Here is a 24,332-nt window from a genome sequence, read left to right on the forward strand (position 1 = left end):
TGTTATTGCGTTAATTCCCAGAGTCGGTTCGAGGCAACTTTTCCACACAAGCGACTTACCACTAGTCACCCGCTCCCTTCACTTCCCTTTTGCCCCGTGCTTTCTCATTCGTGTCAGTTTTCCTAGCAATTGCGATATGCACAATATACGAATCCTGAATTAGGGAGCCATGGGCGCTGCAAGCTGATTGTGTTTGTAATTTATTCAAATCTCTCTGTTTTGGCGTCTTTGGTATCGCTCTCAGCGTACCACCTCAAACGAGGGCCTAAAACCGCCCCTGTAAAGTCCGTAGATAATTTGCAAAGCAGATCTTATAATCTGGCACACAAGTGAAATGATGGTCATTGCACATGTTCTGTGTGTTACAATTTGGTAAATAATCAGTTCAATGCCATCTATGCTTGAATGTTTAGAATTTATCTGAAAGTTGGTCCGTTCTGCATGAACGTTCAGAAAAATATAATACATTTTTGTAGACACATTTCCGTCTACAGCTAACTTTGGTAAACCACTCACAAGTTAGTGCCCCTTTACAAAACCTCAGAACAACTGACATAAGCCGAGATACTGGCTGCTTCTCAATGTTTTATCATACTAGAAAATGCCTAATGTATTCAGACAACTGGAATGGCCCATTCTGAAAGTTTTATCCAGGGATTTTTCACCTTTCACAATTTTTGTGACACAATTATATTTCATTTTAAAACCGGAAGAAGAAGAGTCGATTCGTTTGAGATTTAGTTTTACACAAGAATGATGAAAATTGATATGATAAGGAATAAGGAGCTTAGCTGCAGAAACGACAACGAAAGGAACACGTGGAGAACATTAATTAAAACAGGGTGACAGAAGGAGTGTTAAGATCGTAGGAGAAGACATCCATGGTACTAGAGAGAGCCGTAGAGGGCAAAAGTTCTAGGGGAAGAAAGAAATTGAAATATAAGCTGTGTATAACTGAAAACGTTTAGTGCAAATGAAGAGGTTTCTACATGAGAGGAAGTCATGACAAGCTGCAACAAAACGTTCAGAAGACTGGAGGGAACAAAACACTACATTAGATAATTATATTTATGTTGTTGCTGTTATCGCGGTTGACGTCTTTAGTCCAAAGACTGGTCTGATGTAATTCTCTACGCTAATCCAGCAGGTCCGTTATCTGTACACAACTGCTCCAACCTGCTGCTAGTTGGATCTTCTTCCCATATTCAAACCGTGGTCATCCTCAACTTTTCTTCACCCTCCGCTACGCCCTCTTCACCACGCACACCTTTATAAATTACTAAAGCACGGTTCCTTGATGCCTCAGTACGTGTCCTACCAAATGGTCCTTACTTTTAGTCAAATTGTGAAATAAATATCTTTCCTTCCCATGTCGATTCAGTACCACCACATTTTTCGATCTGCCCTTCCAGTCTTCATTATTCTTTTGAAGCATCACGTTTCAGAAGTTCGTATCGTTTTCTTGCCTGAACCACGTTTCAGTTCCGTTCAAGGTCACACCACAGACAGATATCTTCCGAAAAGAAGTTCCAACACTGAAATTTCTATTGCATGTAAAGTAGTTTCTCATATTCCCATATTCTGTTCTTGTACAGCACCATATTTTTTCTATAGTCTCTACTTCAGCATTGTGTCTTATTATGCTGCCTAAATAACAAAACCCATCTACTACTTTTAGTGCCCTTACATTCAAATTCCCTGAGCACCACCTGGTTTAATTCAGTTACATGTCATTATCCTTGTTCTACCTCTGTCGATATGTGTCATGTCACATCTTTTCACGACGCCATCCTACCATTCAGCTGTTCCTCTAAGTCATTTTCCTTAAGCGACATAATTACAATGTCATCGGCAGAACTCAAAGTTTTTAGTTTATCTCGGAACTTTGATTTCCTTTACACATTTCCGCTTGGTATCTTTAACCGCTTGCTATATGCACACATAGAATAACATCGGGACTACACTGCGACTCTCTCTCACTGGCCTCTCGACAACTGATACCCTTCATGTCCTTCGACCACTGTCTAGTTTTTATATAATTTGTAAATAACCTTACAGTCCCTGTATTTTATCCCCGCTATCTTCAGAATCTCAGTGCGTCACCCAGTCAACTTTGCCAAATGTTTCCTGTAAACCGAGGAATGTTAGAAACGTACGTTTACCTTTCCTCATCCTACGTTCTAATATCGGGTCACAATTGCCTCACGTGTTGTTGCATTTCTCCGAAATCTACGTACGAATGTGTAGCCCCGATTTTCTGCTCTCCCTTTTCTTCTCTTACCAAGCATATTATACTGTAACTATGTTCCTCTAGCGTTCCTTTATGGTTTCTGCTAATAATAACAACAATAAGAAGGCGGTACATCGCGTGCTCTGAAACCGAGAGGTCTTGGAATCGATTCTCGATTGGATCATTCATTTTTGACAAAGCTGAAGGTCATCATTGGCTGGCTGGATTACTGGGGTACGTTAGGCACACACAAATCGTCGAAGTTACGTTCAAAAAGTGTACTTATGACGTTTTATATATATATATATATATATATATATATATATATATATATATATATATATATATGACGAACACCGTCTTTTATATTCAAACAATATAGATTTTAATTTGCTTCATCATTGCCAACAATATTTTGCTCGTGTAGTAGATGTTAATGTTTGGTTCTCTACAAAGAAGACTTTCTTTTATTTCAAGAAGAGAGCACTTACTTACTTTATTAAAGACGCTTCTGATACGGAAATAGGAGTAATAATGGTGGCCAAGTAACGCCAAAAAAGGTGCTTACGTCGGGCGTAGCGAAGGGCTCAAGGGGAGGAAAGACGTCCATAAACAATCAAAAAATGGAAAAGAACCAATAAAAAAAACTAAAAGTGGCGCCCAATTGAAAGAATTGCACGAAGGCATTGAGGTACACGAAATTATTACTGTTATTATTCTTAACGATAATATTATTATTACCTATACACCCACATAGTTAAGTTTGAACGGAATCCTCAGAACGCGAGCCCTGCTTGCAATCGTCCAGATTCTTAGGTAACATTTGCCCTGGTGGATTACGTACATTAATACTCTTTACATAACATGCTGCATGACAAAAGGTCACTGCGTGCTTACCTACGTAATTACGTGGATGACATTGTAATCGGTATCTAGTATTTGCATTTGCACTGCGTGATATTTATGAGTAGACCATAAATATATACATCTGCACACAATCACAAGTGGAAAGTCAAACTTCCAGCAGATATTTCCGCATAATACCCTGTTGTGAGTTCGTGTTCTGGGTGTTATGCGACTTTACTTCTGTGATTAAAAAAATCAACTCAAAGACAGGCATTGGGTAGACAGCTAGCGAATATCGATGTGGATGAGAAAGGAAACGAATCTATCGGGAATGTTGTACTCAACCTCCAGAGAATCGCTATTCTCTTTCCGTGTGGGACATCCTTCTTTAAGACACAATCACGAACAAATCCTTTGTGTAGGGTGGTGGTCTGTGGGAATGAGTGTACCTCGTACGCTTAAGCTCCGGATTCAGTTCATACATCAGGCAAGCATGTTTAACAAGCACAAACAGACCCTTGTCACCCGCGGTGACCCAAGTTGAGCAATGTAGGATATGCATCGTGGTTTCAAATTACATTAAACATGGCATCTCTTCGCTACCTACTTTAGAAGGGACAGAGGATGTAGTTACGCTAGGTAGAAACTAAATCAGAGGGTCGCTTTGTTAACGAGTTTTTGTTATAAATGAGTGACCCGTCATATAAGGTTAACGGACACATATTTCTTACTGTATCTGAACTTGAGATATGGAAAATATGGATGCTGGACTAAAACGAAGTTCCAGTGCTTCATTTCCCCAATATTCAAAAACTTCTCAAGGTCTCCAAGAAGCGCGTGTCTCGGTTCGAATCGTGATCTGGCACAAAAATTTCCTTCGTGTCATTTCACATTGTAGCATGTGCACATCAAGCCTCAGGTGACAAAAGTTTATGAACACCCATCCGTACGTTTTCAGCGGGAACTGTTAATACCGGATTCGACTTCCAGTTAGATACAGAACTTATTGTCATATGTTATCAGGTTCAAACTTGCCACACTTAATTATTGGTGAAAAAGAATTCTATAGTCAGTGTCTTTTCCTGTGTGGTTAACGACGATGATATGTCCATGGTTCGACTCCCTGTCAACACAGAACTTTACGTCATGTTATTTCCAGTTCACACATATGGATATGTCACTACTGGTGAAATAAACCGATTTTAATGTCTATTGGTGTTTAGAAGTTTGTGTTGATAGGTGCTGTGATCGAATCCTCGTAGGTAAAAACCTTTTCGTCTAGCCGGTTTAGGCTCAGTCAACTCTCTATTAATGAAATATTCGGGTTTCTAAAATAACACATTTGAGTTTGCAAGAGTAATGGTTGTGTCACATCTAATAATGTCTTTTCGAATATTTATTTTATCATGATATTAATTTGCATCTGGCATGGTGGTCCTAAAGAGCAGTTATATCCGACGGCCTCTTGAAGTAATCATTTTCTATAGTCAACCGACTCTACTGAAAAGAAAGGGAAAGGACTTTCAGGACAATTACACTATGTGGGTTGCATACTAATCAGGCGAAAAGCAATTCCGATTGTTCCATTACTTCTGAGCATTGCAGTTCTAGTTTAGCTCGTGTTACTACATACTTCTTGTGAAGTATAATATGCGCTGTGACGCACTGCTGAGACCCCTTGCCCATTGTTTTGTCGTGGGCTCTTTATGGCAAACATTTTCGCCATGCCACGCAAGTAATCGTATCCACATCTAGACTCGATTCAAGAACATGAATCTGAAGGTTCTAATATCTGATGTACTGCTGAAAGCACGTACTTAATGTAATGAAGTAAAGTTGCTGAAGTAGTTTTTCGTAAAACGTTTTAAGTGATGAACAAACAAATCACATATTTTATATTCTGATGTCTTTTCCCTATGAAATCACTCATTGCAGGGAAATTACGGTTGAAAATATTTGATTAATTGGTATGTAAACGAATCGAAGTTTCTGAAGCCGTTTTTCGGTTTCCCGCTGTGCAGTCGTTCTTAAACGATTATTGGTTAAAAACATTTGAGTATTTCCCATGTAATGATGCAAAGTATTTTGGGACACATTTTTCTTGAATCATAGAGAAGTAAAGTACCAAATATTTTCAATTTTCGGGTTTTTTTCTCAATGTGACTATTCTTAAAAGATTGCAGGGAAATAAATGGTTAAAAATATTACATTATTTCAAATTGTAGGTTTCTGATAATATGATGAGGTGGTTCTCCTTTCGTTATTGTCCGTATTTATTGGTGTAAGTTGAGTAACTTACTGCTCATTGTTCAAAGAGACTGCAGTGAATTACGCTTAAGAAGATGGGGCATCAGAATTTGGCAGTATCAAATTGTCCTTACATTTTGAGATGCGAACCTCATCTATATGTAGAAGTATTCATCCCCGAGAAATTTACGAATGTCACTCAAAACGATCGTGACCATGTTTTTGTGATCTTTAAGGACCTAAATCTCTTTCTCGTCAGTGTAGACTGATTTACTAGTCTTCTGTTCAGATTGAGTATCCTTACAAATAATGTTTAAGTCCCACCACACCCGCAGAGAATAGTGTCCGCATGTACGTTTGACTCAAGGAAAGTGGAAAAGAAAACTTAGTCATACCATGAGTTGCTGTAAAACTTACTTTATATAAACGAAGCTAAGTTGCGTCCCACGTTGCATTTTCCCTGTTGCAAACAGAATGAAAACCGAAGGTTTTAAGTTCACATTTTATTTTATTTTATTTTATTATTTTTCATTTTTTATTTTAATTATTTATTAATTTATTTATTTATTTTGCAGTTGTTGTGACACGATTGCAATCAACTGCACATCCCATAGGTAGCGAGTTATGCAACTAGGATAAAGGGAGCTACAGTATAACATTGAATCCGAACAATGTTTCGTTCCTGGCGAATCTTCACATCATTGAGAGGTGGATGGTAGGTTGAAAGGCAGAGTGAAAAATATTTGCCCAGCTTGAGTTGGATCCTAAAATCTTTACGGTTCGTAACCAGATATTTTACCCCTAGATCACCACATCAGATAATGAACTTTGGTACGCTTTCTGCTCTCTCAGGAACTGCTGCTCTCTCGGATTCTGGCACCTGTTCGTTAGGTAGCAATGGCATCGATTTCACAACTGAACTTCATTCACCATTATTGATTCAATTCGTACAAAACATTTATAAATTATATACAAAAACCTTCCTTGCGATTCGGTGTATTTGTTAGTCGAAACCGGAGCAAAACCCCAGAGATTGACCTGCACATTTTTTTTCTTTATTATCTTTAGTAAACTTAATTTTTTACAACCATGTTTTGTCATTCAAACAGTTTGTATATTATGGAGCCTATTGAAGGCAAAGTATATACCATCGTTGATCTCAGAAACCCTTTATTAAATTAAAAATAAAGGCCGTAAATAGCTGCAAATTCATCATTCCTTTAAATTGGTCAAGATACCTAAAAAATCAGTGCATAATAATAAAGCTATCTCTATTTTAATCGAAATGCTTACCGTGTTTACTTCTTTTATTTTTTCCTTAATACACTCAATACCAGCACTCTTCATCATCTACGACGTGGTTAGCAATTTAGGTCCATTCAACATGTTTGAATAGTTTGTGACGTGTGCTCAGTCAGTTGTTTATGCACCCCATCGTAAATATATTCTACAGTATAGCCAGCAAGACTTCGTGAATCTCCAGAAGATAACGTCCATGATCTCTGTGTACATTTGTACGCTGAAGTCACGCCGCCTATACGTCAACAAATTAGCTTTCCGTAATATTCATAAACACGTACCGTAAGATAGTAAGAGATGCATCTACCATTTAACGTCTCTCACAATCATCTGCGAACTATAGTCGCTAAAATCGCTGTGGTGTCCACATGTACCTTGACAGTAACATTTTCTTCACGTCAAGAGCGTTTTAAGATCTTATATTGCCTACAGTGGATCTCTGGGATCACATTATATGGTTATATCCTCTCTCAACATATACAAGTTTTTATTTGAATCTGCTTCAAATATCAGCGTTCCATTCACTTTGTATTAATATTGTCCCTATTTCTGAAACTACACTCATTTTATAATGGATGTCTCTTGTTTCACATGGACGATCACCGAGACTGGTCTGTGGTAAATACATTCTTTGTGGGTTTAGTGTGCTATAAATCTATTATAGGTTATCTTATTTACGTTTTCCGTGATTATATCACTTCAGGTGAAAACTGGGATAATTCCTGAAGAAAATACCTCTACCTCGCCGTACCAATCTTTAAAAAAGGGCTAATGATGTATGCATAATGGCTTTAGTGTTGAGGAGACGTTGAAATGCGCAAGTCCCTCAGTGTCGAAGAAACCTTGAAATTTGAACTGCACTCCACTACCTACGTTGCCGACGCACTGAAAATTTTTCTCGGTGATTATACTTTCTTCTGAACACTTCACTCACCTCATTTGTACAATGTGGGAAAAATAAAACTGTATGGCAAAAATATTTAATATACCTTGAGATAGACATCACACATTACATCACCTGCACCAAGTGTGGATAAAGTAAGTTAGGCTGCCTATCTTAAGGCGCATTAAATATTTGCCCCATACAGTTTTATTTTGCAAACCCTCTATGTCAAAAACCTGTGTCGTAGATTATTTCAATGATTCGACCAATATTATTAATGCGAAATAATGTAGCCGTAGAATCTTTTGCATCATTCGATAGACATAAGGCATAAGGATTATTCCTGTGAAAGGATACTTACTGGACCGTAGTCGTGCGTAATGGAAGTGTATCGCACTATTTTTGTTTTTCTAAAAATTTTTATAGAAAAAAGCAGTAGCAGAACAAATTGGAATCGAATCGAGGTTCAACTAGTAATTAAGTAAATGGTAAATACTAAAAGAAAACGGTCGGTAGCCTTATTAGGCAAATGTGTACCAAGCACTAGCATGGTTCATAAAGAAAGTTAACTGTTGCGATTGACTTTACTTGATTATGGAATTTTGTTTTGCTGATAAGATACAAGGCATTAGCGCAATTTATAAAGTAACATTCCAGGAATTTGATTTAAATAACACAGCACATGTATCAATGTGTTTGGGCAAAAACTGGCTCTCAATAACACATACTAGCACAGTAGGAAGCTAGGGATTATTGTAGGTATATGACTAATAATGGTGGAACTCTACTAACTTGGACAAGAGGTTCTTACATCCGTTTAATTATTGCCACTGAAATAGCTATGAGGTAACTGTATCGTTCCTACTGACAATTATTTTTATTCTCAGCCAACATGACTTGCTAATACTATTTAGGTCGGTGGGACATGTGCTAACTGGATCTAGTATATGTTGAGAAGTTGTAGTTATTGGCTTACTGTAGTACACACAAGTTATAAGAATGAAAGTAGTAGTTCTTGAGTTCTGTCTCTGCCACATGAAATTAAAATCTGGCTCAACTATTAGCATAGGTACCGAAGAAACTAGTCTCTCCCTAGACTCAGATCGATTATGAACATTTTAGTCACAACGCCATATTAGAAACACTGTTAACTATATAACACATGAAATAATAACAACTGTTATCCCAATCACAAAAACTTTTAAACTGAGTACTTAAATCTCCTCTCAATTATTGTATTTTGATGAAGTTTAACTACCCTTTTAGGAAAATTACGTGCAGCAGCTTAAAACTTATGCTCACTGAATAACTGTGTACATTACAACTCCATCAAGTTTATTAACTTTTGTTAAGGAATTTATTTGGTCTTCAGTTCAGTAAAATAGGGTGCCTGGACTTATTGTACCACTTGATATAGGACCTTGTGTAGGTAAGCGACTATGGCTAAGCACCAACTCTACAGAACAAACACTTATTACTGAAAAAGAAAACACATAACTGGTCCATGCAGTTATACACTACTCGACCGATAATGTGAGATGAAGGTGATGGCAGTGTCGATCTCCTGTGCTATTCAAAAACGGCGGAAAAATTATCCATGAGTCTTGCTGAGTTACAGGCTCTGAAAATTCTCTTCTTAGCATCAGATTTTCGTTGCACAAAAGCTAACCAGATTACCCCATAGCTAGTGGCGCCAAATTACTTACCAATCCGAGGCTATTTTAAATAATCTTGAAGTTCTTCTTGCGTATTTTTGAGGATAGGATGCACCCGCTTTGCCTGCTAACGGCCGACTAACTAATTCGCACAGGAACCTTGGATTTCGACTGATAGCTCCACCTTTTCTATTCCCGCCTAGCAGTTCGTTTGCGGAGGGACTTCCTTCCCAGTTTTACATGATTACAAACCTACTGTCCCCATGCATGAATCAGTGTTACAACAAAACTTTCAAATTTTTCATTCTCTTACGGCATATTACATCTGAAATTACACCCACAGATTAATCACAACTACACAAATTATCATAAATAATAAATAAAACATTTACATGGATGTTACATCACAGAACGTGGTTACACAGAAGTATTACTAAGTAAGAGCAGACAAAGAAGTTAGATAAGATAATGAAACGTAATATCGATAGTAGTGTTAGAATGGGAGGAAGCAATTCAGTGTTATCTCTACAGTCACAGTAATGCTTCGAGTTCGTTAATCCAGATGAACTACCACACCTCAGGTACTTTAGCACCGCTGAGATAAACCACAGCAACGAGCGGCCTTTGCGCCCCGCCGCTCTTTGTTACTGGCCGTCGTGCCGTTGACGCGGCTCCGTGGTCATGATGGATGGCATCGTTTGAACCCGAACCACTCAGGCACTCAGCCATAAGACGCTCTGGCATCGATCCTTTCCAGCGGAAGACGGAGAAGAAGTGTGTGGAGGAAACGGAGCGCTACCTTTTTTACACGTATGACGTCAGGTCTCTGCCACAATGTAGACACCAGCCCCCCCCCCCCCCCCCCATTCACGTCGTATAGCCATCGGGAAACCGACGTGATGACACCAACACACAAGGCCTGTGTCGAGAAGTCAGTAGGTATCGAAAAGTTACCAGTACTCGCCCCTGAGGCGTTTCTGCCTCAGTGGTCATTCCACAGTACAGGCGAGAGCTGTGATACTCAACAAAAGATCCTTTTTATAGCCGTCGCTTGTACTACTGCGTGAATGGGTCGGTGTCGGGGGCACTGTATCCGTCATTCCTACAGTCTGAAAGGAGAAGTCGGATACGATTCCAGTGGCCCAATTAACATTCTTCTATGCTGCCTCACTTTGGACGGATTTCACTTAGTCTCTGAAGGCGTGATAACAACCAAGAACTGTTAACTGTCTCCTGGTTTCTACTGTAAATCAATGAAAATTTTATTTGCATATTCTATCTGCACTTATATTTCATAAATAGGTGAAACAAATTTCTCGAACTGAAAACTCTCGTATTGTTTACTGTCATAAATGTTAGAGTCTATGTTACTTTACAAAGCTATATTATGAAGGCATCACTTTCAGAAAGTGCCTTTCCAGGCTGAAGAATGGTATTGTTGGGATCCCCTTTGAAAAAGATTGGCAATGAAATATTACTAACTGCTGACTCTTGTTGCTCTCAACTTCCTTCTCAAGTCTTTTGGAAGGGATATTGCTATGATTCCCTTGTCTATGAATATAAGGGTTTGAGCTTGTCACAATTTGGATTCCAGAAGCACGTCTCCAACGAACATGTCAGTTATTACATCAGTGAAAGTAAGCTGAAAATATGTTATCGACGAAGCCTGTGTGTGATTTATCTAAGGTATATGACTGTGAAAATCGGACAGTTCGCTAGAAAAAAAAATTATAGTATCATGGTTCAATTAATAAGTGGTTGACCTCATACTTAATTAACAGGAAGCAAAAGGTGGTGTTGGATAGCTCGTGCAGCTCTGGTGACGAATCGTCTTCTGACTACAGATGTATTATTACTGCTTTTCCACAAAGTTCCATTCTAGGATGACTTTTCTCACTTCTATAGTAACTAACTCCCATCGCACACCAATGAAGCACCATTAGTACACATTGTTAATAATGCAGGCTTAGTAATGCAGTTTTTATATCACGATAAACATATCTTATACTGGTCTGTCGTTGTAAGTAAATAATTATTATTTTGTCCTTCTGTACACCACGAACGTATTTTATCTCTGATCTTCTTCTGTCACTGTTTGGCAGCTAGCTCTGCAAACACAAATTTCCAAAGGATTGGTAGTCGTACTCATATGTCGTCCTTCAATTATTTTTCAGCACTGAAGATTTAACTTCGAAAATGCACTGTTTCAGATTAATACTTCACAGGCTGTACCACTGATGTAAGCGTCCAAAAAATGGCAACTCAATGCATAAATCGGAGCTTCCAGAAAAAGCTTTTAGCTTACGTGACTAACGAACCAGAACTAATCGCTGGTACTGTATGCGTCTCCACAGAGAGGAACACGCCGAGAATCCAGAGAGAAAAAATGCAAATCGCTGGCCTTCTAAAAATCGGATAGGGCAACATACTTAATATCTCAAGTAAATTGTACTTTCTACGGTGGATACATTAAAGTGAAACTGAGTTGTTACAAAATCCAACAGAGATGCAGCTACAGAAAGAGAAATAATTGAAATATTCCAATATAGGCTTGTTTGGCTCTCTTTAAATGTTCATTTACTTAGAAAAACGTAGTTTGTTCAGTGCAATCATAATAAACTTATTCTTCAAAATATCTCTGCGTTTCTATTGACCAGAACGTGAGCTTAATTTCATATATCATAGCTCTTCTTAGATGCTTGAATTCAGCAACATTTTCTCTGCATTTAGATGCAGATTTCGATGATGATACCACTAAATATTCGTGAGTAACTCACATTCCATATTTGTTTATAATAATGTTTTATGGAAATTCCATGCACAGAGACAAAGGCTTGGTTGTACAAAACGTGCTGTTAATGTAAGTTCCGATGTCCTTCGTTATAGTTCGTGTCGGCAACTTTTTATTAAATTTGGCACACTAATCATAACCTTACAATACGTTGATTTTCTGTGCAGTTTGTTGTGAAAAGTCAGGTACAACTATATAATAAAACTAGCATTCATTATTATATCACTAGGAACGAAAAAGAGCATCCACCAACCGCAACTTAATCTTCCTAATCCTCAAATAGAATCGAAGAACCCAGCAGTAGAAGTATTTGAGAGCACTTCTTGTGAATTAAAGGCTACAGATAATGAATGCCTTAAAAGAAAACGCCATGTTTTATTACTTATGTAGAATTCCGAATACACTTTATTTGTATGCAGTTTTCAAATTTTGTTGTAATTTCAGCAAAAAACCAATTTGTACTAGTAACTAGGCTGTATATTTTCGTAAAGTACACTATAAACATATCGACATGATCGTCAATGTTTTCATGAATGTGTCCTGGAAGAAATGCAAGAAACTAAGCTAAACTAAACGAAATTTTATAATTTTTATATCTATTACAGAAAGTTAAACCAAGGACCAGTAACATACACAAATCATAAGGAAAAGGAGTCATTAACTTTTGGTATCCCTACAGAAAGAATCTACCAACCCACTAAATGATTGATATCAATTGGAGGTCACGTTAGTATCATCATTATCAATTGTGTTTCTGGTGAAAATCTCTTCATGTATTACCTTACTGATTAAGGATGGTGGTAGCCCTCATCCAGGTACTACGCCTTTGTAATAATTTTAAAATGACATGTACCCTGTTTGGATTGTACGCAGAATATTTCTGTCTCAATAAACGGGGAAAGTGATGTACAAAATCTTTGTTCAGACATTTGAGTGGGGTTTTCGACGGAAAAATAACAATTTAATGAATCACTCTTTGTTTCGAACGTTACGTATTGTGGACATCGCTGAACAGGGTTTGGTTTTTTGCCACGCGAGTTGATTTTACAATTGCGATGACAACAGTAAAATTTTATTCGTTATCAGTTGTTCACTGCTACTGCGGAAAAAGCAGTTTATCAGGAATTACTGTAACCAGCCGCCATTTGTGACTGTAGAAGTTTTATTTCCCCATTACCAGCGACTAGCGACTCACTATTAGATGGTAGAATTGTTAGTAATAGTTTCTAGTATTATAAGGGCAGTAGTGCAGCGGTGGCATAACATAAAAAAAATAAACAAGTAAGCATTCAATGTGGCTACGTGTCCGGGTTTACTTTCGTTTCAAAATCATAATGTCGGGAGGGCAGCAGTACTTACAGTTCTTTATTCCATAGGATTATTCTAGTGAACAAATCATTTTTGAAGAATTTCTTGGCATTCGAAAGTTATTTTAATTCCGCAACATTATACCCTTTTGCCACTAGTAATAACTCCCAAGTGGTTTAGAGGACATAAACAAATTCGATGCCATAGTGTGACTTATGGCATTATTCGAAGATCTAGTGTTGGATCAGAGATTTTCTGTAGTCATAACTCCAATTTTCTGTAGTAGTCAACTAATCTTCACTATAGTAAATATGTATGGAATTAAATTACATCCATTGTCACAATATTAACATAGCCTACTTACAAAGTTCATAAAATCTAGTTCTTATGTAAGTAGGCTGTTGCACGTAATGCGTTTTGGGCGCCCTGCTGAGAGGTAGCCGTCTGACAAAAGAAAGCCATTAGGTGGAGAGAAAAGAAAAAGGCCATTATCCTCGCTATTGACATTCCTTTGTAGAAAGCATTGAGAATACAACACGCTCATTACTTGGAAAGATACTTACATCTGCACACCTGATTATGACAAACGTCTTTCTACGAGAGTTGAAAGAATTTCTACTAACTTATGAAATGCCTCATGACTATTGAATGATGTTCTTATGCTTTACTTTGTACATAGTTGCTTATTTCATTTGATATCTGGTTTCCAGCTGTGTTGCAGCATTCCTTTTATAAAATAAAATGCATTTGCTAATGTGAACACTTTCTGTCAACAGCTCTATTAAATAATAATTTTGTAATCCACATTCTTTGAAAAAGGAGCTCTTGAAATGGAAAGAACAATGAGAAGGGACTAATAACAGTAACTGCATATATCATTTTCTTTTCATGTACTTGGTAATTTCTTTTGTAGAAATAGTTGTGGTGCACCACTTTAATTACATAGACATTAAGATGCGATTATACATTACCTTTATCTGCATTGTTGTCTTTAGTGTATTATTTTTTCTGCTTGAGCCTTGTCATGTTGAGGTATAAGTTATAGCATTTGCTGCTGCTGTTTGCCAGGCATAGTGTTACTGAATTTGACTTTATATTACTCTGTTAAGCCAGTTTTACTACTGATTTATTTTTATTGTTTGCTGCACATTGCCTTATATTAGATGTAATATTGCAATTGCTCTGCTCATTTATGCTGATTGCTTTGGCATTTGTATTTTTGTCATTGCTGTTAGTGTTAATTGTTTTGTGCTGCTGGATTGCCTCGTTCTTTAGTTTAGCATCTGAGCTCAGTAGATTTAAGTTAGCTTAAGAGGGGGTAGACTATATAAGAAACTAACTATGATGGATGGGAAGAAATGTATTGAGAAGCTATAAGAAAATGGTTTGGCCAAAAAAGTAGTGTACAGTGGAGAAAAACTATTTTTGAAAGAGGATGTGAACAGAATACAGAAAGCATGCTTGGATAGGATTTTTTTGGTGGAACCAAATGTTGAAATAAGACGAAAGATCTATGGAATGAAGTTTTGGGTTGGACTGCAGTACCAAATGTTACACTGAAAACAAACCCTGTACTTTCCTCCTGTGTTATTCTGGTATGTGTTTGTGCTCTCTTGTGTATTTGTGTTTCTCCTGTCTTTATGTGTTTATCTGATAAGACTTATGTTATAGAATGTTTCTAATACTCATCTATATGAACTATGATGAGGAATATTGTTATCCTCAAATATAATTTGCATTAACAATATGTTATTTACTTTGTAAAGATGTTAGACATTATTAATTCTGTTCTGTTTTAATGCTCATATGTGAAGGTGATGTTTCAAAGTTATTCTGATCTTTATGTATGTACTTATGTTATAATTCTTGTAACACTGATGTATATGTTTATTTCTATTCTTTTGTAAAGCCTGTGTTACTACAAATGTTATCTGTATTGTTATGTTCTTTAATGATGTATTTTGTACCTTTGTAATTGTATTCTTATGTTATAAAATTGTAATTGACACCAGTTCATCATATTATTAACTTGTAAGCATTCATTTCAGTGCACACGTTTCTGTTGGTCATAATATATGGACAATATGTGAGAAGTAGGGACTGTTAGTGTTTGCACGTGTGTTAATAATTCAGCAAGGGACTGGATAACAGCATTGCTGGTTCTAGGGACAATTCCAAAAAAACTTTGTGAGAGCACAAGTGGTGGTTATGGACTTGCTATATTATCCGCAAGACTCTTCAATGGTGACTGTGCACCTGCACAGTCGCAACAGATCGCAACAGATGGCTGCTGGCCATCTCTACAAGGACGACAGTGGGTCTGCATCTTTGATGACCCACCAATACCATTATTTCTACAAGGACTATAGTGAGTCTGCATCTTTGATGTCCCACAAATACCATTATTTCTACAAGGACTGCAGTGGGTCTGCAACTCTGGGGACCCACCAATACCATACTCTCTACCAGGACTACTGTGGGTCTACTCTGTGATGACCTACGTACCAATATTCTTCAAAACTTGGACTGACTCTGCGGTGGGTTTGCTCTGTTGTGGCCCATTACCTGTCTGCATGTCAAGAGTCAGCACTGTCTTTCCATTGGAAGGACAATACTACTTCTTCAAGACTGCGTGGAAATCCACTACTTCCGTGTGCGTTTTTTTTAACTGCTCAGACATGGAGAAAAACACTGCAATTTTACTGTGAAGAACGATCAGGACTGTCTTTATGCACTGTGAGAAAATTTTAGCTTTTGAGCAACATTGTATCAATAAGTGTGTGCATATGATTTCTTGGTTATTGTAATTGTGAAAAAAATTTTAACAAATATGTATTGGCCAGTGACCAAAACAATTTGTAAAATTTTTTGTGGGGAGCATGGGGCTATGTAAGTAGGCTGTTTAAGTTTTTTTATTGGTAACGCCACCTCTGCATGAAAATCACTGGCTGTGCTGTGTTCAGTCTGTGGCTGCTTTGCATTGTTGTAATACTCGCCATTGTAGTGTTAGGCAGCTGGATGCAAACAGTGCGTAGCGTCGCGCAGTTGGAAGTGAGCCGCCAGTAGTGGTGGATGTGGGGAGAGAGATGGTGGAGTTTTGAAATTTGTAAGACTGGATGTCATGAACTGCTATGTACATTATGATTTTTTAACACTCTTAAGGTAAATACATTGTTTGTTCTCTATTAAAATCTTTCATTTGCTCACTATGCCTATCAGTAGTTAGTGCCTTCCGTAGTTTGAATCTTTTATTTAGCTGGCAGTAGTGGCGCTCGCTGTATTGCAGTAGTTCGAATGACGAAAATTTTTGTGAGGTACGTAGTTTGTGAAAGGTATAGGTTAATGTTAGTCAGGGCCATTCTTTCGCAGGGATTATTGAAAGTCAGATTGCGTTGCGCTAAAAATATTGTGTGTCACTTTAAGCATAGTCTATGTATAATTTTTCAAAAGGGGACGTTTCACTTCTAATGACATTTCTCTGTATTTTTCGAAGTTTTTTAGGTATTATTTGTGTGTGCGTATTTTGCCTGTATGTGTATGCATATACACGTTCTTATGTGTGTTTGTGTTGCCATGGTGTATTTAATATCAGTGTAAGAACTAGTTTTCCAAGATTACAGCTTGCTTTAATTTCTGAAGAAATGGGTTGTTTAGTAAATAAAATTGTTCAATTAAGATGGAGCGGGTGTTTAATGGTTGTGGGTGAAAATCTGTAACTGCAGGTGTTTCATGGTTGTGGGTGAAAGTCTGTAACTGCTCCAGAAGGCCCATCTTTATCCCCTCACATACAAGATGTATGATGTTAAAACTGTTTTTCATTTTTGGAATGGAATGGGTCTGTCGCACTAGGTGGGTACCAAAACAGGGTTTATTTAGATCTTCTAAACGGAGCGTGTCATTGTGATCGATGTATTAGATTTCAAAGTTTCGTCCTGTTTGTCAAGTTTAATAACAGGAGCAGCTGTCACAAATTAGTAATTGTACACCAGATTTGTGATAAAGCTGGTTACTTGTAGTAGTGTTATGATCTTTTCTTGTATTTTGTTTTTTGTGTGATAACTTATTTTGATCTCTTGTGGTTTCCATATTCTTCAGGTAGATAACAGATGATACAGTGAAAAGGCAGAGGCACATATTTAGTTTCTTCTACTGCAGAGGGTTGGTGTGTTAATGTCGATAGATTCAATTTAATTGTTGAGTCTTAATTTTCAATCATAAGTTCTCCATATAGTTTGATTAAAATTATTATTTCTGAAATGTTTTGTATTTTAAACGTTATAATGAGTTCAAACTAAATGTTTTGTGGTTCAGCGTTGATCTATAGAACACAAAATGTTGTTTGTAAGTGTGATATTATGTGTTATTTGAAGTAGCATCTCATATGTTCTGTTTCCCATTAATTTGAAATTTATGTTTGTTCTCGTGGTATGTAATGACTAAATCAAGAATATTAATTGCAAATAGTGTTTCGTGTACAGCTGAAACTCTAATTTGAAATATATACTGCTACATTTCTGAGGTAAGCTCTCTATTTTATAGACTTTCCCAATGCATAGCGTCCAAGTGTTATCAACATGGGGCTTACAATAAGTAATTACTCTATTTAATCATTTTATGAACTTTAACAAATTTGGTTTTTACATGATTAACATGTTTAAAAGAGAATTAGATAGTTTAAATATTGATATAGTGTCAACTAGTAATACGCAATAGCAGGTAGAATGGGGCTTCTGTTCAAATGAGTACAGAGTCTCGTTGAAAAAAATCAGATAGGTATAATGCTTCACTAGGTCTAGTAATAAATAAGAAAATGGAATGCGAATTAGCTAGTAACATTCCGTGAGCAATATAATGAATGATATTTTGTAGCCAAGTTAGACATGAAGCCAATGCTGCCCACCATAATTAAAGTTTATATGCCAGCCAGCTCCACAGATGACGAAGAGATTGAAAGAATGTATGATGATATAAATGTAATTATACAGATACTCGTAGTTATTGGAGAAAAACATTTAAATGAGATGGGTTACAGGATCTCGAAAGTTGGAAAGCGAAGGTAAGGAATAATAATAGGAGAAGATGGACTGGGGGTGTTGAATAAAAGAGGATACATCTGGTACAATTTTGCATGGAGAAGATTTTAATCATAGCTAACATGTGGTTCAAAAATCATTAAAGAAATTTTTTACGTGAATGAGGCCTGGAGGTACAGGTTTGTTTCACATATATTGCATAATGGAAAGACAGACATTGAAACTAGAATTAAAAACGCAAAACATACCGAGCAACAAATGTGGACTCTGGCCACACTTTATTTGTTATCAACCGCATATTAAAGGAAAATAAAATGGAGGGAGGTAGGAGATTAAAGAAATGAGACCTTGATCTGGTGAAGGAGCCAGAGACTGCTAAGAATTTCAGACAGAGCACTGGTCAAAGATTGATTAAAACAGGTCTTAAGGACACAGTGAAGCCGAATGGTTATCATTCAGAGATGAAATAGTGAGCGAGACAGGGGATAAGATAGGCAAAAAGACATAGCCCAGTAGAAATCCTTGGACAAGCATGGGATAATCGCTGTAACGAACGAAACTCGGAAATATAAAAATGCAGTAAATGACGCGGTAAAGAAGAATACAGACGTCTGAAAACAGAGATTGATAGAGTGTGCCAAGTAGCGAAGCAGAGGCCGAGGGGCCACATAGAATTCTTCACCTCGTACGATAAAACACAGGGAGTGAAAATTTGTCTAAATCTTGTAGAGGCTGCAGTTGTAGGAGTCGAAGAATATGAGAGGGAAGAGAGTGACACAGTGCTAAGGCTTATCCACGATATCTGTATATTGAGCTAGCAGTAAAGGAAATAAGAGGAAATTTGGGGAGGGAGTTAAGATTCAGAGATAAGAAATAAAGCTATGACGATGATGTAGTAATTCTCTCAAAATTAGCAGTGAACTTGGAGAAGCATCTAAATGGAATTAAGTCTTGGAAACTGGTTATACGATGATCCTCAACGAAGGTGAAAAAAAGGCAATGGAATGTAATAAAATTAAAGCAGGTGTTTATGAAGAATCAGATTAGGAAATCTAAAGGAAAACGAGGTAATTGTCATGAATTATGGCGATTAGAAACTGTATCAAATTAACCTACCATAATTTTCACATGTAATATGCCATATGAAAGCTGAATATGACCGCTGTTACAACACGCAACTTAAGCGTTCGAACAGGACGATACGTAATTGTAAACAATGTTATTAGTTACATGCAAACCGTGACATAACGCGTTTCTTGTAGTGGCCATTTTTGCAGCAGCTGTATATAAATTGCAGTTGTTTCACAGAAAATGCCTTTTTTACATGCTGCACATCGAAATTTTTATTTTTATTAATGCACCCAGACGCGTTTCGCCTTTTTTACAAGGCATCTTCCGTGGGTGTCCTGAAATATTACATGATTTGTCCGTTTTACACATAGGTTATGGTATAGATTTAAAAACAGTTCCTCAACTTTTTATGAAATGGAGAGGTACTTACAGGTAACTTCTAATTCACTGCATCTAAGCAAACTGCTTTTTCTCATCTGGCAACCAGGTGGACATCTTATAGTTCACTTTCAGTTCCCTGCCTACATTACACTTCACTGTGACTGCCATCTTGTTAATACAGAGATCCTTTTGTTTTCCTAAGTGTTACTAACATTCTTCGTTTTCTGCGTTCAACTGTTTTGTGAATATATATATATGTGTGTGTGTGTGTGTGTGTGTGTGTGTGTGTGTGTGTGTGTGTGTGTGTTAAAGAACGAGAGAAATTTCTTATTTTTTTAATAAAATAAAATTATGTATTTAATTTTTTTGCTATTTTTATTCATTTATTTATTCGTAAAAAAATAAAAATAATTGTTATTACCATATTTTTCTGTATATACTTACTAGAGGAATCTGATGTGTAATCATTTGTTGGGATTTCTGTCTACTACATGATGAACCAGTGTAAACAGTGAGTTGAAAGTCATATTTAATTGGTCATTTAGTAGTGTTTCTTTTCAGCCTTTGTGTTGTATATATGATAATTTTCCTGTAATGTTAGGAGATGTCTTTCATTATTTATTCTAATTATTTTCATATCATTTTCTCTTGTAGTAGGTTCTTGGGTATTTTCTCTCAAATGTTCTGCAAAATCTGAGTGGCATGCTCCATATTTCCACACTCTGATATGTTCTTTGTACTGGGTGTCAAATGTTCTGCTGGTTTGTCCTATATACCTTCCATCGTATGTGTTGCACTGTAGTTGGGAAATTCCTGCTTTTTGGTAGATATCTGGGTTTTTTGTTATTTTTGAAATGTGCCTTTGGATTGAATTGTCTGTTTTGAATGTTATGTTTATCCCTTCTCTTTTGAAAATATTTGTTATTATTTGCGTGAGTTTGTGCTTGTATGACATTGTGTACCATCTTGAATCTTGTTTCTTGTTTTGTTATTGTTCTGTCACTGTTTGTGCCTGTTTGTGTAGTGTTTTGTTGTACTATTGTTTGTGGGTGTTTGTGTACTGTGTACACTGACTGTATTTGTTTTTTAATTTTTTTTTGTTTAATATGGTGAATTGTTCCCTATTGTACCCATTGTTTGTTGCTGTTTGTGTGGTGATATTTACTTCTTTCTGGTAATTTTCTGTGCTGAGTGGTACTGTGTTGAGTCTACAAAGCATGTATCTAAGTGCTGACTCTGTGAGTGTGGGTGATTAGAGGTCTGATTGTGTCAGTTGTTGTAGGTTCACAGTAAATTTAAAAGCTATACTGATTGCTTTCTTGTTTAATGGTAATATATAGAAAGTTTATTTGGCTGTTCTGTTCTTTTTCCACTGTGAATCTCATCTTTCTGTGTATTGTGTTTATGTCTGAATGCAACTGGTCAATTTATACCTGAGGTTCATCTACTAAGCAAAGGATGTCATCCATGTATCTGGTACAATTAAGTATGTTGTAATACATTTTGAAAAAATTTTTGAAAATTAAATTTTCTATATGGTTTATGAAAATGTTTGTTAGGGCACCTGATACTGGGGATTCCATTGGTAACCCATCTTCCTGTAAATAGTATTCATTATTGAAATGAAAGTAGTTCTGTTCAGTTACCAGTTCCAGCAACTTGTGTATTTCTTTGATGTGTTCATCTGGTAGCTGGCTATGGTCCGTCAGGTTTTGTTGTATGATATTTATTTTTTCTGCTATTGGAATGTTAGAGTACATGTTTTCTATATCAAAAGAGAGTTGAGTAGTTGTGTCTGGAATTTTTTCATCTTTTATAAGTTGTATTAACTGTGAACTGCTCTTTATAGTTCTGTCATCTTCTATTTTACAAGTTTCTGTTGGTAATTTCAACATGTGTCCTGCAAGTTTGTAGGTTGGAGCTTTTTTGAAGTTTGCAGTGGGTCTTACTGGGATATTTGGTTTATGGATCTTTGGTTGGCATTGGAGGTTTGGTGCTGTATGATTGTTCTGTATTAGTTTACCTTTTTCTCTGTCATCCAGTGTGTAGTCTATATTTTTAACATATTTTTTACCTTGGCCTGAAATCTGTTTGTCTGGTCTGATTTCAGTTTTTTAATATTATTTGTGAAATGAGCTCTTGTGTTTTGTCAATGCATAGCTATTTGGGCATAAGAACTACTATGTTTAGTTTGTCTGCTTTAGTAATAATGTTGTTTTCATTTTGGAATATCTTTCTGATTGTTTGACATTCTGCGTTTTTTACTGTTTTTGTCAGTCTGCTTTTTTGTATCTGAAATAATTTTATGTATTTAGTGATATAACTAGTGACATAACTTCTAATTCGTCTGCAGGAACACTGACTGTAAGATCAACATGGCTATCCGAGTTCATGATCCCACATATTCCATTGCATGGTTCTGTTCTGTAGCTGTCTCTTGTATGTGTGTTGCTTTCAGTCCGATGACTGGTCTGATGCTGCTGTACATGCTACTCCACCCTGAGTAAACCTCTTCATCTGTGAATTACGTCCTTCTCAATCAGCTTACTTCGTTCATCTCTAGGTCTCCTTCTACGATCTTTACCCCCCACACTTCCATGCAATACTGAATTGCCGATCCCTAGATATCACAGAACGTGTCCTGTCAACCGACCCCTTTTTATAGGCAGGCTGTGCCACACTTTTAATCATTGCTACTTCATCAGTAATATGATCTACCTATCGAATCTTCAGTATTCTTCTATAGCACCACATTTCAAAAGCTTCTACTCTCTTCGTGTCTAAACTGTTTATCGCATATGTTTCACTTCTATACATTCAACATTCCGTGCAAATGCTTCCAGAAAATACTTCCTACCGCTTACATCTGTATTGGAAGTTGAATTTCTTTTCTTAGTAACGCATTTCTTGCCATTGCCGGTCTGTATTTTATATCGTCTGTACGTCGTCCATTCCGTGTTATTTTACTTCCAAAACAGCAAAATTCACCTATTACTTTTAAGTGTCTCGCTTTCTAATCAAATTGCCTCAGCATCATCTAATTCGACTACATTCCGTCATGATTCTTTTGCGTTTGTTGGTGTTCATCTCATACCCATCTTTCAACACACTATCCATTCCGTTGAGCTGATCTTCCAAGTTTTTTGGTGCTTGTGACAGAATTACAATGTCATCTGCCAAAATAAAATTTTAGTTTATTCTTCCTCAACTTTAATTCCTTATCCAAATTTTTCTTTGGTGTCCTTTGTTGCTTGCTCAATGTACAGACTGAATAGCTTTGAGGATTGGCTACAACCCTGTCTCACCTCCTTTTAAATCATTGCTTTCTTTTCATACCTCTCGACTATTATAACTGCAGAACTTTATAGCTAACCGTAACTCGATGTTTGCAATGCTTTTGACCTACAAACTTTGATTAGGAAGACGTTGCAGCGGCAGATTTGCCGAGATATTTATGTACTGACTCGTTGTGACTGAGGTCATGTACCACTGTTTCTTTATGAGGTTGCGACTGACCATGGATATTTAGCCTGTGTAGTAGGTATTTGTGAAATTCAGAGTTAAAATTTGAATGATGGTCACTTCATCAGTTTCTGACTTGGGTAGGAGTAATGATGAATTCCATACCGAGATATGCAGAGCCGAGCTCCTGTTCTTTGTCGGTGAGAGTTCTACTTAGTGATTGGTGAGTATTTGAGGTGGCAAGGAGCCTCAGGGCTTTTGGCAGTGTTCGTGGGCATTAGATTATTTTGGTGGCCGTGGGATGAATTCAGGGAAATAGTCCGGGACTAGGAATAGTTTCGTGAAGGTGAGCCATGGACTTTGAATGTAGTTGGGGAGTTCATTGTTTCGTATGGCTTTCAGTGATAGCTCTTATTGAATTTATGCCGTTATTTATTTGTTTTAGGCAACTGTGAGCTTCAATGTTTGTTGCAATTTTATTGTTTAAAACTGTGTAACGATTTCTAAGGTGCAGCTCACAATAGTTTTATGAATAATGAACTTTAGATTTCGCTGTGAATATTGTCAAGCTGAAACCACAATCAAATCCAAATCCAAAGGCCGGATGTCATAACAGAAGTACAGCACGTGGAACTGAGAGCACATTTGTTACTGACGACAACGTACAACCAGGACGGAACTGACTTCGTGGATGGAGAGTGCACTTATTTATACACACATCGAATATTTCAGAATATACTATCATTATAAACATAAGACATTCAAGGACCTTCCAGAAATATAAAATACTAAATAAAATTTAACTGCAGGAAATCGTGTTTCAACCGATGGCCTGTAGCATGCCACTTATCGAAATTAGCCATTATGCACGCCTGCATGCATGCGACACACGTTGCAGGATTGCTCTCTCTCTCTTGCGGAAGAGTGAACTAGTGTTTCAGAATTTCTTATTGGAGCAGACTGTTGAAGCATCCTTGATCAAGATCTTGCCAATCATCCTCCGTACAGCGGCGCTGGTGGATCCTCGCGTTTGGTCGTATTGTTACATACTCTCCACTGTGATGAGCACAGAATGCGTCTCCTATTGTCCTAGGTTCACAATCGACCAGTGGATCATGAGTTTCTT

Source organism: Schistocerca americana, chromosome 1 (assembly GCF_021461395.2).
Source record: "Schistocerca americana isolate TAMUIC-IGC-003095 chromosome 1, iqSchAmer2.1, whole genome shotgun sequence".
Classification (NCBI taxonomy): Eukaryota; Metazoa; Arthropoda; class Insecta; order Orthoptera; family Acrididae; genus Schistocerca; species Schistocerca americana.